Here is a 19,746-nt window from a genome sequence, read left to right as displayed (position 1 = left end):
AGCATCCATCAGCAGGGGACTGGTTACATGTCAATCATGGTATATTCATACAATAAAATGCTATGCAGCTGGTAGAAAAGGGAAATTCCTTATACATTGACATGATGTTGGATATTGTTGTTTTCCCCTCCAAATTCACTATTTACCATCTCTGCCTTATTTTGTCTGCTAGAAGTCTACCCTCTACAGAATGAATCAGCTGGGCTCCATCTTCCTCTGCCTTCCATTGGTAAGGCAGGGAGTTCCCCGGCTCTTTCTTGCCTACGCCTCAGACTGGTGGTGGCTTTGTTTCTTTCCCAAAGGCCACAGCTCCTGTTGGGCAGGGTTCTGGCAATATCTGCATCCGTACCTCACCTTTTCCAGTCTGGGCTCAATGGTGACATGCAATCACTGAGGTTGGTATATTGGAATGTCCTTGGAATACTGTGTAGGTAGCAGACCAAAGGCTTAGGAAGAGAGAAATGCTGAGATAGACTGCATGCAAGCTGCTAAGCCACCAGCTACCAGTACATCAGGGAGGTCTGCAGGTCTTTTTTCCTAAGACATTAGGAAATACATTAGTGAAAGGAAAGGAGCACCAGCATCCTTGAAAAGTTCTGTGACTGTTTTCTCTGGACTGGAATGAGGGTAGGAGACTCTGCAGTGGAGTTAGTTTCCTGATTTGATTTCAATGGCAATAACAGAATCCTGGAGTGGTGGAGGCCAGGCGGCAGCAAGACAAGGAGAGTGCATTTCTCTAACAAGTCACAAGGACTCCTGAGTAGAAATAAGAGGTTTTGACCTGCAGGGATCTGTGAAGGTGGCTTATTGATCATGGCGTCCTTAGAAATAAGAAATAGGCAGATTTCTAAGGTACTACTTGATCTGATAAGGAGGAAAAACTCTAGGAAAGGTGGGCAAAAGTCTGGCCTGGTCTCTTGTGCATTTCCCAGATCTAAGACAGTACATTGGCTTGGGAGCCCCTTGATTGGGGAGGAGGAAGGGCCTGTTGAGGAAGGACTCTGCAATGGGACCACAAACCTTCCTCAGAGGAACTTAAAATCCTTTACCAGAGTGACTATACAATGGAAAAAGTTTATATCCAGACTCTCCCGGAATTACTAGATATTGGCTCTAAAATTATGTTAGCTGTGTGCAGTACCTCATGCATGTAATCCCAGCACTTTGGTAGGCTGAGGCTAGAGGACTGCCTGAGCACAGGAGTTTGAGGTTACAGTGAGCTATGCTCATGCCACTGCACTCGAGCTGGGACAACAAAGTGAAATCCTCTCACAAAAAAATGAAAATTAAAAAAATAAATAAAAAACATGATATTAAGGTGTGGAGACCCAAATACTGCTATGGTCCACCTGTCAAGAAAGGATGTATGGAAGTTGGGTGATAGATGAAGTCTTGTTTTAAGTTCATGATACAGTGGGTCTAGTGAGATCCCTGTGCTAATTCCTCTTGTCTCAGATTGTGGAGTGGTACAGGTGTACTCAGTAAATCAATTAACCCCTGTAATGGCTCCCTGACCCGTGGATGGATGCTATTATGTAGGATGGGTTAAATAGAAGCTCCTGGAACTGCCCCCTTCCTGACCTCCAAGCCAAGATAGGAAATCAAAATCAATACCATATTCCTGGGGGAATTACAGAGATTAATGACTCAATCAAAGACCAAAAAAAAAAAAAAAAAAACACGTAATGGGTGATTTCTATCATATTTTCCTTTAACTCATCTGTTTGGTTAGCGCAACAGCCGCAAGACTTGGAGAATGACTGTGGATTATTTCAAATCTATTCAGAAGGTAATGCTATCTCAGCTGACAGTCTGGATGTAGCAACTTTACTGGCTCCAGTTAGCATTGCCTCTCCTCACCCATGGCCATATACCTTTGTTTATTGCTATCAGCAAAGAGAATCTGAAGTAGTTTGCCTTCATGGAGCAGGAAGGGTAGTAAATTTACTCTTTTATTTCAGGGCTCTGTCGGCTCTATTTCTGTCACAACATAGTCTGGAGGAAACTTTATCATCTTGATATCTCACAGAGCATCCTGTTGGTCTGCTGTATCAATAAGGTTATATTAACTGGACCTGGTGAGTGGGAAGTAGCTAATTACTCTAGATGCTACAATAAAATATATGCATGCTGGAGCACGGAAAATACACCCGCCAAGGGGCTTGCCACAGTAGGGCTGTTTCTCTGGACATCCACAGACTGGGGCACATTCACATGGCTCCCCTAAAATGAGAAGTAAGTTGCTTCACTTTCTACTTTGCACTGTGAAGAAAGGGGTACGACACTCTTTTGATTTTAGAGGCAACATATAACACGTTTGGGTGTGCTGCTCTGACCCACGCACTGGGTCCGTTTTGAGTGGGGTTCAATGAGAAGACTCTCCAGCAAGTTAAGGCTGTGGTTCGAAAATGCCCAGCCTGGCCAGGCGCAATGGCTCACTCCTGTGGTTCCAGCACTTTGGGATACCAAGGTGGGCACATATGCTTGAGTTCAGGAGTTTGAGACCAGCCTGGGTGACATAGCAAAACCACATCTCTACCAAAAAATAAAAAAAACTAGCTGGGTGTGGTGGCACGCACCTGTAGTTCCAGCTACGTACGGGGCTGAGATGGGAGGATCTCTTGAGCCTGGGAGGTGGAGATTGCAGTGAGCTGAGATTGCAACCACTGCACTCCAGCCTGGGTGACAGAGAGAGACACTGTCTCAAAAATAAAATCAAATGAAAATAAAATTAAATTAAAGTTTAAAAATCCCAAAATGTCCTGCCAGTTGGGCCTTATGACTTAGCAGATCTGGTGTCTGTGGCACACAGAGATGCTGCAGGAAGCCTCTGATAAGACCCAATAGAACAATCATAGCCCAGACCCTCACAGTTTCAGGGTAAGGACATGCTCTCTTCTCCTGACATCTCTGCTCTCTTTGAAAAACAGCTCCTTGCTTACCTCTGGGTCCTGGTAAAGACTGAATGAATGTCTTATTATAGGATACTAATTAGCCCTGTGTCCCAAATTACCCATCATGAATTGGACGTTATCTGACATACAGAATCATACAATCGGACATGTGCAGCAGCATTGCAATATTAAGTGGAAGTGAGACACTCAAGACCAGGGCAAGGAGCTCTGGAAGGCACAAATAACTGCATGATAACTCAGACTCCCATAGTACCTGAGCTAATGTGTTGCTATCTCTCATTCAACTTACACTAAAGGCCACTTGGGTATTCTTTTTGTTTTTTCTTTTTAAGGTAAAATGGTTGTCTTATTCATTGAACTTAAAGCAAAGCTAGTAAAGTGTCTGCATGATGCAGCAAATACAAGACCTCTTTCTACAAATATTAGCATAATCAGTAAATTAGGGGCCAGAGTAAAACAGAGCCAAAAGGGGCTGAGGAAATCAATAAAGTATGTTACAACTTAACCCTTCACCTCAATAACTGAGTTTTTTAAAAAAATAAGTCAAGCCTCCCTATCCCAGAAAATGGGAATATACCTTTATTACACCAATTTGTACTTTTATTTCCTATTCTCGAGGTTAGAGTCTAAATCCTAAAGATATCCAAACCAGTATTATATCTACTTCTCTATAGTCAGAGACAGCTTCTATCCTGTTGCCCTTAGCAGTCAAGGTTATTAAAATGTCTTTTCTCCAGAAAGATCCAATAGGAAAAAAGAAAGAAACATCTCTGATTAGACTCCAGCCATACCCTACCCTCGACCAAATCAACTGGATAGGCATAATGGAAACCAGAGCACGTGGTTTCCAAACCAGAAAAATCCTATGGGCAAGCGGAGGAGAGGAGAGGAAGGATTCAGCCTGAATGAAATTGAGTAATATCAATTTCACTTGTCTTCACACATCTTCAGGCTGCATGTTTGTGGAGTAGTTTAGGAATAAATCCATGGTTTGTGGAGCACTATAAAACCTAGTGGTCTGCTATGTTACATTATGGCTTTCCCCAGTAGTTTCCAAGGCAGCCACCGAGTCACTGGCAGGAGAATTTTGCTGGAACTGCATACAGTACTGCAGAGATTCCTCTCCACAGTTATGGAAAGGATTTTTCCAGGCCTGATTGTTCCAAGATTGGGTGCACCAGGTCTCAGTGTTCCGGGAGTGGTTGCTTTAGGACTGGATTCCAGGTCTGGTAAGCTCCATGTTGAATTCCTCCAGATCTGGTTGCTCCACATTGGAAGGTTCTCAGTTGTGTTCACCAGTCATCAGTAGAAAAAGTAGAGGCAGGTAGGTGCTGAGGCCTTCTGAGTCACACCATTACTACCCTTTGGCTGATTGTTTTCCTGACACCTCTTAGATTTCATTTTCTGGTTCTGGAACCAGGTCTTAACCTGTTTGTAGCTAAGGTTCTAGGTATTGGAAAGTTCTTGCATCTACTGGAGGTTGAGTTATTTCTGTCTCTGAAATCTATCACTGAGTACACACAACTGGGTGGAGAAGAACACAGTTCTGGTCTTCCTTTTCTTGACTTGGACCTTGTCTTCCTTTTTTGTGGTGCTCTTCACTGCAGAAGTGGGTTGTTTGCCTTTGGAACTAGTGGAAGAATCAGGGATGTCCAGTCTCTGTGTGAGGCATCTCAGCAGAAGACATTTGCAAGGATGGGTAGTCTTCTTCAGGCCCACAAGTCACAAGCGTTGGTGAAGAGTCTTTACAGTCGGATGTTTTGGAGCAAGGCAGGATTTGGGGACAAGCTGGATCCACACTCAGGTTATTATTGGGAAAGGGGAGGAAAAAATTTAAGAGCTGGACTATAAAAAAAAAGTCTAAGGCTTTAAGACTTTTTTTTTCTGAAAGATCTGAGAGAAATATGGCCTCCAGAAGTAAAAGTTTCAAGAAGTTGGGATGAAGTGAGTTGCCTCCAAAATAATAGGAGGCAATCAGCTCAGTCCGGCTGGGTATTCCTTATGAACAGTTAACAGAGGAAAAAAAGCTGCATGCCTGGTTATATATGGGCCTTTTTGGTGTGCAGGCACCAGCAGATGCAGATGGCTGTTGTATTTCAGCCTCACTTACAGATGGCCAAGAAAGTGTAGTGAAGGGAAATTTTCCCAAAGGATAAAACTTTAGGTGGCACATTTAGTTGTTCACTTTGCATGGAAAAGGAAATGGCCTGATGTATGGATCAGTGCTAATTTTTGGGTAGTGGCTAATGTACTGGCCCATTTTTCAGAGAAAGAATGAGACTGGAAGAGTAGGAACAAAGAAATCTGGGGGAGAGGTATGTCGATTGAATGGGCACAGAGTGTATTTTTTGATCCCTGTGAATGCTCACCAAAAGTCAAGCACTGCAGAGGAGTTTCCCAGTAATCAGATGGACAAGACAATCCCCGTCATGCATGTCAGTTAGCTTCTCTCTCCAGTTATTCTGGTGCTTGCCCAGTGGGAAAGGGTACCATGCAACCATGGCAACAGGGATGGAGGCCATGGACTTCCCCTTATTCAGGTGATCTGGCCACCACAGCTTGAGTGGTTAACCTACCAATAGCAGAGGCCAAAGGTGATCTTGTAATGTTGCATTATTCCCTGGAGGGATCACCCAGGCACCTGTGTCAGGTTGATTACATCAGAATCCTCTTGTCACGGAGGGGGCATCAATTTGTCCTTAATGAATAAATACATATTCAGACTATGGATTTACTTTCCATTCTCATGATGCTTCTTCCAGCATTTGTTGACTTAAAGGTTTATCTTTTATTGTGGTGTCCCACTCAGCATTTGCCCTGACCAGAGGCACATTTCATGGCCAAGATGTGCAACAATGGGCTTACGCTTTCAGAATAAGTTGGTCTAACCACATGTCTCATCCCTCAGAAGTAGCTGGCTTGAAAGAATGATGGAAAGACCTACTAAAATTTGAGGTGCTGTTCTAGAGGATGCAGTACATGCATGCCTTAATTCAGGGGCCACTTGACAGTGGTGACTGCCTTATAATCAGGATCCAAGGGTTTGAGAACCAAAAGGTAAGGTAGGAAGGGCCCCTTTCATTATTATTCCTTACAACACACTTCTAGAACTTCTCCCGTTAATCTCCATAACCATGGATTTGGTAGGTTTGGGGGTCCATGTAGCCAAGGAAGGAATGCTTTTCCATGCTATACAGTCAGGCAGTTCTGTTAAATGGAAAATTGAGCCCCGCTCTCTGGCCGATTTTGGCTCCTGTGCTGCTTAACCTAGAGGGAGCTAAAGGGGTGACTCTTATGGACGGATGATAGAAACCAATTAGTAATGAGAAAATGAGTTTCTACCTTACAAGGTAAGGTGCTTGAAACCCAGGGGATTCACTGTAGCAATCAGTAAACCTTCCAAAGACTGAGGTATGACAGGAAGGGCATTTGAGTCACCCTATCAGGTAAAGAACCCCATCCAGCTGAGGTTTTAGCAGAGGATAAGGGGAACATGGAATGGGTAGTGGAAGAAAACAGTCATGATTCTCAAATTAGAGTTTATAACTGGTTGGAGAATTAAGGAAAGAAGCAGCTGTTTTGTGTTAATTGTCTCCCCTAGCCCCTTCTCTGTTAATGTTTTTGCAGTGTTTTAATAAAATATAATTCACGTAACATAAAGTTCACCATTTGAAAGTACATAATTTAATGTTTTTTTCTGTATTCATAGCACCACCATCTAATTCCTGCACATTTCCATCATCTCAACAAGAAACCTCTCTCAGCAGTTATTCTCTATCGCCTCTTCCCCCATCCATTGGCTAATGGATTAGATTAATCACTAATCTACTTTTTGTCTCTATGGATTTGCCTATTCTGGACATTCATATAAATGGAATCACACAATATGTGGGCTTTTGTGTCTGCTGTAGTTTAGAACAATGTTTTCAAGGTTTATCTATATTGTGGCATGTATTAGTACTTCATGCCTTCTTATGGCTAATATTCCCTTGTATGAATATATCATATCTTGTTTATCAATTTACCAACTGATAAACATTAGGGTTGTTTCTACTTTTTCCTATCATAAATAATGCTGCTATAAACATTCATGTACAAGTTAAACTTGGCGTACAAAAACTTGTACAAAACCTTGTACAAAAACCTGTACAAAACCATGTACAAAAACTTGTAGAAAAACTTGTTGTACATGTACAAGTTTTTGTTGACATATGTTTTCTTTTCTTTTGATTATATACCTAGAAGTAAAATTTCTGGGTCATGTATTAAGTAGTAATATGTCTAATGTTTTGAGGAACTCCGAAACAGTTTTCCACAGTTTTACACCACTTTACATCCCCACCAACAATATATGAGGTTTCCATTTTCTCCACATACTTGTCATCAAAAATTATTATTATTTTTATTATAGCCATTCCAGTGAGTATGAAGTGACTTCTCATTGTGGTTTTGATTTGCATTTTCCTAATGATGAGTGATGTGGAACATCTTTTCATGAGTCTTTTGGCTATTTGCATATCTTCTTTGGAGAACTCCCATCAAATCCTTTGCCCACTTTTTAATTGTTTTTTGTTTGTTTGTTTGTTTGTTTGTTTTTTTGAGTTAGTCTGGCTCTGTCACCCAGGCTGCAGTGCAGTGGCGCGATTTTGGTTCACTGCAACCTCCGCCTCTCGAGTTCAAGTGATTCTTCTGTCTCAGCCCCCCGAATAGCTGGGATTACAGGTGCCCACCACCACACCCTACTATTTTTAGTAGAGATGAGGTTTCATCATGTTGGCCAGGCTGGTCTCAAACTCCTGACCTCAGGTGATCTGTGAGCCTCGGCCTCCCAAAGTGCTAGGATTACAGGTGTGAGCCACCACGCCTGGTGGGTTGTCTTTTAAATATTGCATTGTAAGAGGTTTTTTTGTTATGAATTTTGGATACACTAGACCCTTAGCAGAGGCATGATTTGCAAATATTTGTCTTCTATTCTGTTGGTTGTTTTTTCACTTTCTTAATGGTGTCCTTTGATACTCAGAAGCTTTAAATTTTGATAAAGTTCAGCCAATTTGTCTGTTTCTTCTTTGCTTGCTTGTACTTTTAGTGTCATATCTAAGAAACCATTACTTCATCCAAAGTCATAAAGTTTCACACTTAAGTTTTTTTAAGAGTTTTATAGTTTTTGCTCTTGATTTAGGTCTTTCATCTATTTTGAGTTAATTCTTGCATATGCTGTGCAATAGGGGTACAAATTCATTCTTTTAACATGGATATCCAGTTGTCCCAGCACTATATGTTGAAAAGATAATTCTTCTTTCCCCATTCAGTGGTCTTGGGACCCTTGCTGAGAATCAGTTAAATATAAATGTATGAGTTTATTTCTGGACTGTCAATTCAATTCCATTGATATCTATCCTTATGCCAGTACCACAATGTCTTGATTACTGTTGCTTTGCAGTAAGTTTTAAATTTGGGAAATGTGAGTCTTCCAACTTTGTTTTACTTTTTAGGAATTTTTATTATTATTTGGCTATTTCTGGTTCTTTTTATTTCTACATGAATTTTAGGATCAGCTTGTCCAGTTTTGCAAAAAAGGCAGTTGGAATTTTGATAGAAATTGCATTGAATTTGTAAATGTTCCTGCTATTTTAAACAAAGAGCAATGTAGTGGCTAAAGTTTAATGGTTTTGGAATATGACTGAATGACATTACCCTACAGTGGTGTGTAGCTGATGGGATTTTGTATGTTCCCTGTGTTGGGGATATAAATTTCTCATCTAAATAAAGGATAAAAGCAGATGCTAAGAAGTAACCAGGTGTGTTTTCTACTTTTCACCCTATATGCATGCTGCACCTTTCTCCATCCTGCTCTGGGCCCCAGGAGGCTGACCTTTGTGGACTGCATCAGCCAAGCCCCCTTGCCCTCCAGCTTTTGGTTGGATTCAACCAATAGGAGGCACCAGGAAGAGATTGGAAAGTAGGAAGAAAGAGAAGTTAGGATATTCCACAAGTTCCCTCTCTGCTGAGGTGAAGGTTGGCAGTGGCTGTGTTTTCCTCTCAGCAGCACCATCCCTATTGGGTCACCCTGTCCTGCAGCAAAAGATCTCTCTGGGTTCTGATAAACAGTCCATATACTTAAAATTTCAGGTGTAAGGATGCTATGGCTTCCTGTGGCTAGCCCTGGGTTGCATCATCATCCTTTATTGGTTTCTTCTAACCTTGCCAAAATCTTCATAAATAGTCTGTGATTTAACTCCCTTTAATCAGCTGTTTCTAGTGTGCCATCTGCTTCCTATCATCCCGGATAGTACAAAATGGAAAGATCTGTAAGATATATTAAGTTGATTGCTTTTAGGGGGGAGGAGCAAGATGGCCGAATAGGAACAGCTCCAGTCTCCAACTCCCAGCGCGAGCGACACAGAAGACTGATGATTTCTGCATTTTCAACTGAGGTACTGGAGTCATCTCACTAGGGAGTGCCGGACAATCGGTGCTGGTCAGCTGCTGCAGCCCGACCAGCGAGAGCTGAAGCAGGGCGAGGCATCGCCTCACCTGGGAAGCGCAAGGGGGAAGGGAATCCCTTTTCCTAGCCAGGGGAACTGAGACACACAACACCTGGAAAATCGGGTAACTCCCACCCCAATACTGCGCTTTAAGCAAAAGGGCACACCAGGAGATTATACCCACACCTGGCCGGGAGGGTCCCATGGCCACGGAGCCTCCCTCATTGCTAGCACAGCAGTCTGCGATCTAACCGCAAGGCAGCAGCGAGGCTGGGGGAGGGGCGCCCGCCATTGCTGAGGCTTAAGTAGGTAAACAAAGCCGCTGGGAAGCTCGAACTGGGTGGAGCTCACAGCAGCTCAAGGAAACCTGCCTGTCTCTGTAGAATCCACCTCTGGGGACAGGGCACAGCTAAACAACAACAACAAAAAAAGTAGCAGAAACCTGTGCAGACGCAAACGACTCTGTCTGACAGCTTTGAAGAGAGCAGTGGATCTCCCAACACGGAGGTTGAGATCTGAGAAGGGACAGACTGCCTGCTCAAGTGGGTCCCTGACCCCTGAGTAGCCTAACTGGGAGACATCCCCCACTAGGGGCAGTCTGACACCCCACACCTCACAGGGTGGAGTACACCCCTGAGACAAAGCTTCCAAAGTAAGAATCAGACAGGTACACTCGCTGTTCAGCAATATTCTACCTTCTGCAACCTCTGCTGCTGATACCCAGGCAAACAGGGTCTGGAGTGGACCTCAAGCAATCTCCAACAGACCTACAGCTGAGGGTCCTGACTATTAGAAGGAAAACTATCAAACAGGAAGAACACCTATACCAAAACCCCATCAGTACGTCACCATCATCAAAGACCAGAGGCAGATAAAACCACAAAGATGGGGAAAAAGCAGGGCAGAAAAGCTGGAAATTCAAAAAATAAGAGCGCATCTCCCCCTACAAAGGAGCGCAGCTCATCGCCAGCAATGGATCGAAGCTGGTCAGAGAATGACTTTGACGAGATGAGAGAAGAAGGCTTCAGTCCATCAAGCTTCTCAGAGCTAAAGGAGGAATTACGTACCCAGTGCAAAGAAACTAAAAATCTTGAAAAAAGAGTGGAAGAATTGATAGCTAGAATAATTAATGCAGAGAAGGTCATAAACGAAATGACAGAGATGAAAACCATGACACGAGAAATACGTGACAAATGCACAAGCTTCAGTAACCAACTCGATCAACTGGAAGAAAGAGTATCAGCGATTGAGCATCAAATGAATGAAATGAAGCGAAAAGAGAAACCAAAAGAAAAAAGAAGAAAAAGAAATCAACAAAGCCTGCAAGAAGTATGGGATTATGTGAAAAGACCAAATCTACGTCTGATTGGGGTGCCTGAAAGTGAGGGGGAAAATGGAACCAAGTTGGAAAACACTCTTCAGGATATCATCCAGGAGAACTTCCCCAACCTAGTAGGGCAGGCCAACATTCAAATTCAGGAAATACAAAGAACACCACAAAGATACTCCTCGAGAAGAGCAACTCCAAGACACATAATTGCCAGATTCACCAAAGTTGAAATGAAGGAAAAAATCTTAAGGGCAGCCAGAGAGAAAGGTCGGGTTACCCACAAAGGGAAGCCCATCAGACTAATAGCAGATCTCTCGGCAGAAACTCTACAAGCCAGAAGAGAGTGGGGGCCAATATTCAACCTTCTTAAAGAAAAGAATTTTAAACCCAGAATTTCATATCCAGCCAAACTAAGTTTCATCAGTGAAGGAGAAATAAAATCCTTTACAGATAAGCAAATGCTTAGAGATTTTGTCACCACCAGGCCTGCCTTACAAGAGACCCTGAAGGAAGCCGTAAACATGGAAAGGAACCAATGGTACCAGCCATTGCAAAAATATGCCAAAATGTAAAGACCATTGAGGCTAGGAAGAAACTGCATCAACTAATGAGCAAAATAACCAGTTAATATCATAATGACAGGATCAAGTTCACACATAACAATATTAACCTTAAATGTAAATGGACTAAATGCTCCAATTAAAAGACACAGACTGGCAAACTGGATAAAGAGTCAAGACCCATCAGTCTGCTGTATTCAGGAGACCCATCTCACATGCAGAGACATACATAGGCTCAAAATAAAGGGATGGAGGAAGATCTACCAAGCAAATGGAGAACAAAAAAAAGCAGGGATTGCAATCCTAGTCTCTGATAAAATAGACTTTAAACCATCAAAGATCAAAAGAGACAAAGAAGACCATTACATAATGGTAAAGGGATCAATTCAACAGCAAGAGCTAACTATCCTAAATATATATGCACCCAATACAGGAGCACCCAAATTCATAAAGCAAGTCCTTAGAGACTTACAAAGAGACTTAGACTCCCATACAATAATAATGGGAGACTTCAACACCCCACGGTCAACATTAGACAGGTCAACGAGACAGAAAGTTAACAAGGATATCCAGGAATTGAACTCATCTCTGCACCAAGCAGACCTAATAGACATCTATAGAACTCTCCACCCTAAATCAACAGAATATACATTCTTCTCAGCACCACATCGCACTTATTCCAAAATTGACCACATAATTGGAAGTAAAGCACTCCTCAGCAAATGTACAAGAACAGAAATTATAACAAACTGTCTCTCAGACCACAGTGCAATCAAACTAGAACTCAGGACTAAGAAACTCAATCAAAAACCGCTCAACTACATGGAAACTGAACAACCTGCTCCTGAATGACTACTGGGTAAATAACGAAATGAAGGCAGAAATAAAGATGTTCTTTGAAACCAATGAGAACAAAGATACAACATACCAGAATCTCTGGGACACATTTAAAGCAGTGTGTAGAGGGAAATTTATAGCACTAAATGCCCACAAGAGAAAGCTGGAAAGATCTAAAATTGACACTCTAACATCACAATTAAAAGAACTAGAGAAGCAAGAGCAAACACATTCAAAAGCTAGCGGAAGGCAAGAAATAACTAAGATCAGAGCAGAACTGAAGGAGATAGAGACACAAAAATCCCTCCAAAAAATCAATGAATCCAGGAGTTGGTTTTTTGAAGAGATCAATAAAATTGGTAGACCGCTAGCAAGACTAATAAAGAAGCAAAGAGAGAAGAATCAAATAGACGCAATAAAAAATGATAAAGCGGATATTATCACCGACCCCACAGAAATACAAACTACCATCAGAGAATACTATAAACACCTCTATGCAAATCAACTAGAAAATCTAGAAGAAATGGATAATTTCCTGGAAAGTTACACTCTTCCAAGACTAAACCAGGAAGAATTTGAATCCCTGAATAGACCAATAGCAGGCTCTGAAATTGAGGCTATAATTAATAGCCTACCAACCAAAAAAAAGTCCAGGACCAGATGGATTCACAGCTGAATTCTACTGGAGGTACAAGGAGGAGCTGGTACCATTCCTTCTGAAACTATTCCAGTCAATAGAAAAAGAGGGAATCCTCCCTAACTCATTTTATGAGGCCAACATCATCCTGATACCAAAGCCTGGCAGAGACACAACAACAAAAGAAAATTTTAGATCAATATCCCTGATGAACATCGATGCAAAAATCCTCAATAAAATACTGGCAAACCGGATTCAGCAGCACATCAAAAAGCTTATCCACCATGATCAAGTGGGCTTCATCCCTGGGATGCAAGGCTGGTTCAACATTCGCAAATCAATAAACGTAATCCAGCATATAAACAGAACCAAAGACAAGAACCACATGATTATCTCAATAGATGCAGAAAAGACTTTTGACAAAATTCAACAGCCCTTCATGCTAAAAACCCTCAATAAATTCGGTATTGATGGAACGTACCTCAAAATAATAAGAGCTATTTATGACAAACCCACAGCTAATATCATACTGAACGGGCAAAAACTGGAAAAATTCCCTTTGAAAACTGGCACAAGACAGGGATGCCCTCTCTCACCACTCCTATTCAACATAGTGTTGGAAGTTCTGGCTAGGGCAATCAGGCAAGAGAAAGAAATCAAGGGTATCCAGTTAGGAAAAGAAGAAGTCAAATTGTCCCTGTTTGCAGATGACATGATTGTATATTTAGAAAACCCCATCGTCTCAGCCCAAAATCTCCTTAAGCTGATAAGCAACTTCAGCAAAGTCTCAGGATACAAAATTAATGTGCAAAAATCACAAGCATTCTTATATACCAGTAACAGACAAACAGAGACAAATCAGGAATGAACTTCCATTCACAATTGCTTCAAAGAGAATAAAATACCTAGGAATCCAACTTACAAGGGATGTCAAGGACCTCTTCAAGGAGAACTACAAACCACTGCTCAGTGAAATCAAAGAGGACACAAACAAATGGAAGAACATACCATGCTCATGAATAGGGAGAATCAATATCGTGAAAATGGCCATACTGCCCAAGGTTATTTATAGATTCAATGCCATCCCCATCAAGCTACCAATGAGTTTCTTCACAGAATTGGAAAAAACTGCTTTAAAGTTCATATGGAACCAAAAAAGAGCCCGCATTGCCAAGACAATCCTAAGTCAAAAGAACAAAGCTGGAGGCATCACACTACCTGACTTCAAACTAGACTACAAGGCTACAGTAACCAAAACAGCATGGTACTGGTACCAAAACAGAGATATAGACCAATGGAACAGAACAGAGTCCTCAGAAATAATACCACACATCTACAGCCGTCTGATCTTTGACAAACCTGAGAGAAACAAGAAATGGGGAAAGGATTCCCTATTTAATAAATGGTGCTGGGAAAATTGGCTAGCCATAAGTAGAAAGCTGAAACTGGATCCTTTCCTTACTCCTTATACGAAAATTAATTCAAGATGGATTAGAGACTTAAATGTTAGACCTAATACCATAAAAACCCTAGAAGAAAACCTAGGTAGTACCATTCAGGACATAGGCATGGGCAAGGACTTCATGTCTAAAACACCAAAAGCAACGGCAGCAAAAGCCAAAATTGACAAATGGGATCTAATTAAACTAAAGAGCTTCTGCACAGCAAAAGAAACTACCATCAGAGTGAACAGGCAACCTACAGAATGGGAGAAAATTTTTGCAATCTACTCATCTGACAAAGGGCTAATATTCAGAACCTACAAAGAACTCAAACAAATTTACAAGAAAAAAACAAACAACCCCATTAAAAAGTGGGCAAAGGATATGAACAGACATTTCTCAAAAGAAGACATTCATACAGCCAACAGACACATGAAAAAATGCTCATCATCACTGGCCATCAGAGAAATGCAAATCAAAACCACAATGAGATACCATCTCACACCAGTTAGAATGGCAATCATTAAAAAGTCAGGAAACAACAGGTGCTGGAGAGGATGTGGAGAAATAGGAACACTTTTACACTGTTGGTGGGATTGTAAACTAGTTCAACCATTATGGAAAACAGTATGGCAATTCCTCAAGGATCTAGAACTAGATGTACCATATGACCCAGCCATCCCACTAGTGGGTATGTACCCAAAGGATTATAAATCATGCTGCTATAAAGACACATGCACACGTATGCTTATTGTGGCACTATTCACAATAGCAAAGACTTGGAATCAACCCAAATGTCCATTTGTGACAGACTGGATTAAGAAAATGTGGCACATATACACCATGGAATATTATGCAGCCATAAAAAAGGATGAGTTTGCGTCCTTTGTAGGGACATGGATGCAGCTGGAAACCATCATTCTTAGCAAACTATCACAAGAACAGAAAACCAAACACCGCATGTTCTCACTCATAGGTGGGAACTGAACAATGAGATCACTTGGACTCGGGAAGGGGAACATCACACATTGGGGCCTATCATGGGGGGGGGGGAGGGATTGCATTGGGAGTCATACCTGATATAAATGACGAATTGATGGGTGCTGACGAGTTGATGGGTGCAGCACACCAACATGGCACAAGTATACATATGTAACAAACCTGCACGTTATGCACATGTACCCTAGTACTTAAAGTATAATAAAAAAAAAGATATATTAAGTCAAAGAGGCAATATGCAAGGCAGCGTAATATGAAGTCTATAATACTCTATTATTTGTAAGAGAAGGAGTAAGGAGAATATATCTTATTTTCTTAAATACTGTATTAGTTAGGAATTAGGTTTAGCATTAAATGATAATATCCAAAAAGAACAGTGGCTTTTAAAAGATGAAGGAGCTTTTTTTGGGGGGCTGTCGTGATGATGTGGGGAGGTATTGAGGAGGAGGGATGTTGGTGGAGCTTCTGGGAGGTTCGGTATGATACGGCTAGAGGGAGGTAGGAGTGCTATCTTCTGCTCTATCCTTCACTTCCTTCCTTCCTTCTTCCTCCTTCCTTCTTCTTCCTTCCTTCCTTCTTCCTTCTTTCTTTCTGCTTTCTTTCTTTCTTTTTCTTTACTTTCTTTCTTGCTGTTATTCTTCTTGTCTTTAGTCGTTCTTCTTCTTATTTCTTTATTTCTTTCTTTTTCAGGATCTTGCTCTGTTGACCAGGCTGGAGTGCAGTGATATCATCTAGCTCACTGCAACCTCTGCCTCCTGGGCTCAACTGATCCTCTCACCTCATCCTCCTGAGTAGCTGGGAGTACAGGCAAGTGCCACCATACCTGGCTAATTTTTGTATTTTTTTGTAGAGACAGGGTCTCACCATATTGCCCAGGCTGCTCTTGAACTCCTGAGCTCAAGTGATCTGCCCACTTTGGCCTCCTAAAGTGCTGGGATTACAGGGTACTTCTCTCTGTAAACATCCAGGGCCGGCAGTCCAAGGCTGAGGGCAAGTGCTGTGCTCCATAACACGCTCAGGGATTCAGTTTCTTTCTAGTTCACCAGCCCTCCATCCTTAGGGCATGTTCTTGTCCTCCAATCTAATGTTACATCCACTTCCCAGGCAGCAGAATGGGATGGAGAAGAAGGGACAAAGGGCATATCCCAAGGAAGGTTCCTGGAAGTTGCCTCATAGCCTGTTTGTCTATATCCCATCTGGTCACATCTAGCTATAAGGGAGCCTGGGGAACATAGTTTTAATTCCTGGCAGCCAGGTTTCCAACTAAAAATTCTAATACTATTTAAGAAGAGAAGAATGAAAATTGGAAGTAATTAACAGTCTTTGTCACATATGTGCATTTAAAAGTAACTTGAGAAGAATATCAAGAAACTGTTAGCAGTGGTTATCTGGGGAGGGGAGAGGAGGTGGCAGGTGAGAACAAGACAGATGAGGAATAATAGTTGCAGAAAGAGTCTTCACTATATCTCTTGCTACATATTTTAACTATGAGCCATGTATAGGATTACCTATTTCTAAGATTTATTTAAAATTCCTTCCTAAAGATATGTAAATAAGAGAAAATAAAGAAAAAATTATTCCAGCCAGTCTAAACTTTGGTAAGAACAAACGGACCATGGAGTTCAGTGAGCTAATGGCCCCCAACTATAGGGCCATTAATGACCTAATCAGAGGAAGAAGGTATAACCAGGGTGTATTAGTTTTCTATTGCTGTATAACAAATACCACAAACTTAGCAGCTCAAAATAACACAAATTTATTATCTCACAGTTTTTGTGTTGGGAGTTTGGTTTTAACTGGGCCCTCTACTCAGGGTCTCATAAGGCTTAAATTAAGATGTTGTATAGCTGTGCCATCATCCTCAGGAGGTTCAGCTAGGGAAAGAGCCACTTCCAAGCTCACTCAGATTGTTGGCAGAATACATTTCCTTGTTGTCAACTGTAGTCTGGGGACACTCCCCACTGCTAAACACTGCTCTCAGGTCCTCGCCACATGGTTCCTCCATTTCAGCAACACGCCTTTGTCAAATTTTGCTCATACTTTAAATCTCTGTTTTTCTTCTGTGACTAGCCAAAGAAAACTCACTGCTCTTAGGTGGCTAATATGATTAAGATAGGTACACATAAATAGTCTCCCTTTCTTAAAATTAACTGTGCCCATAAAGATCAATGGAATAGAAAAGACAGTTCAGAAACAAACCCTCACATATGCAGCCAAATGATCTTCAACAGGGGTGCTCATGGGAGAAACGACAGTCTCTTCAACAAATGGTGCTGGGAAAACTGGATATCCACATGCAAAAGAATAAAGTTGGATGCTTATCTTGCAGCATATACAAAAAATTACCTCAAAACGGATTAAAAATCTAAATGTAAGGCCCAAAACTATAGAACTCCTAGAATAAAGCATAGAGGAAAAATTTCATGACATTGGATTTGGCAGTGATTTCTTGGATATGACATCAAAAGCGCTGACAACAAAAGCATACACAGACAAATGGGAATACATCAAGCTTAAAAACTTCTTTGCATCAACAGACACAACAGAATGAAAAGACAATGTATGGAATGGGAGAGAATATTTGCTAATCATATATCTGTAAAGGGTTAATATCCAGAATATATAAAGAACTTCTAACACCCAACAACATAAAAAACGAACCAAATAAAAAATGGGCGAAGAACTTGAATAGATATTTCTCCAAAGATGATATGCAATTGGTCAACAAGCATATGAAAAGATGCTCAACACTGCTAATTAGTAGAGAAATGCAAACTCAAAACCAAAATGAGACATCACCTCACATTCATTAGGATGGCTACTATTTTTTAAAAAAAGCACACAAATAACAAAGGTTAGCAAGGATGTGGACAAATTGGAACCCTTGTGCACTGTTGGCGGGACTGAAAAATGGTGCAACTGCTCTAGAAGACAGTGTGATCATTCCTGAAAAAATTACAGATAGGGCTGGGTGCGGTCGCTCACGCCTATAATCCCAGCACTTTGGGAAGCCGAGGCGGGCGGATCACCTGAGATCGGGAGTTTGAGATCAGCCCGACCAACATGGAGAAACCCCGTCTCTACTAAAAATACAGAATTAGCCGGGCGTGGTGGTGCGCACTGTAATCCCAGCTACTCGGGAGGCTGAGGCAGGAGAATCGCTTAAACCTGGGAGGCAGAGGTTGCAGTGAGCTGAGATTGTGCCACTGCACTCCAGCCTGGGCAACAAGAGTGAGACTCCATCTCAAAAAAAAAAAAAAAAATTACAGCCAGAACTACCATATGATCCACCAATCCTACTTCTGGGTATAGATCCAAAAGAATCGAAACCACAGTCTCAAAGAGATATTTGCACACCCATCCATGTTCACGGCAGCATTATTCACAATATCCAAGAGGTGGAAGCAACCCAAATATCTACTGATGGAAAAATGGATAAATATAATTTTGTAAATACATATAATAAGTCTTAAAAGGGAAGGAAATTTTATCACATGCTACAATATCATGAACCTTAAGAACATTATTCTAAGAGAAATAAGCCAGTCACAAAAAGATAAACACTTATATGAGGTATTGAAAGTATTCAAATTCATAAAAACAGAAAGTAGAATGGTGGTTGCCGGGGGCTGGGGGAGAGAGGCATGAAAAGTTGTTGTTCAAATGGGAATACAGTTTCAGTGTTGCAAGGTGAAAAAGTTCTGGAGATCTGTGGCACAACAATGTGTATATACTTAACACTACTGAACTGCACACTCTAAACTGGTTAAGATGGGGAATATTTTTTTTTAACCAAATTAAAACAGAAAGTCAACTGCCATATCACAGAAGCTAATCTGAGGAGTACTATCTCATTATGTTCTCGGGTTCTACCCACCCACACTCCAAGGGGAGGGGTTTATAAAGGGTGAGTGTCATTTCAGTGTCATCTTAGAATTCCGCCTACCACACAGGGGTACCAAAAACCACTTTTTGGGGGGACATTTCTTATCCAGATTTTCACTTCCTAGCTCTAAGTTCTAGAGGTTCAGGATTCTATTTTAAAAGGGACAGGATCCCAGCACTTTGGGAGGCCGAGGCGGGCGGATCACGAGGTCAGGAGATCGAGACCATCCTGGCTAACACGGTGAAACCCCGTCTCTACTAAAAAGTACAAAAAACTAGCCGGGCAAGGTGGCGGGCGCCTGTAGTCCCAGCTACTCGGGAGGCTGAGGCAGGAGAATGGCGTGAACCTGGGAGGCGGAGCTTGCAGTGGGCTGAGACGAGACTCCGTCTCAAAAAAAAAAAAGGGACAGGATTTCCTTTTATTAAATTATATTCAGTGCTGCCTGTGTGAATACCAGTCCTGTTAGTGGGATTTTATTTTCTGGAGTGGAATGACCTCTCATTCATGTTGTGTTCTTCATGTTAGATTGACTGGCTTGTGGAAGCTATGGTTTCATCTGGTTGAGATGATCACCAAAGCCTATGTGGGAAAACTTTTTTTTAGTCAAGAAATATTTCTTTTCTTTTTCTTTTTTTTTTTTTTGAGATGGAGTCTC

General features: G+C 41.5%; 1 pseudogene; it reads right to left on the bottom strand.

Annotated features, from left to right (window-relative positions):
• Positions 1 to 3,852: 3,852 nt before the first annotated feature.
• Positions 3,853 to 19,746, bottom strand: part of LOC104663192 — a 37,576-nt pseudogene continuing 21,682 nt past the window's right edge.

The sequence above is a fragment of the Rhinopithecus roxellana genome, chromosome 4, assembly GCF_007565055.1.
Source record: "Rhinopithecus roxellana isolate Shanxi Qingling chromosome 4, ASM756505v1, whole genome shotgun sequence".
Taxonomy (NCBI): Eukaryota; Metazoa; Chordata; class Mammalia; order Primates; family Cercopithecidae; genus Rhinopithecus; species Rhinopithecus roxellana.
The sequence above is the reverse complement of the archived record's forward strand: the minus strand, read 5'-3'. Positions and strand labels throughout refer to the sequence as shown.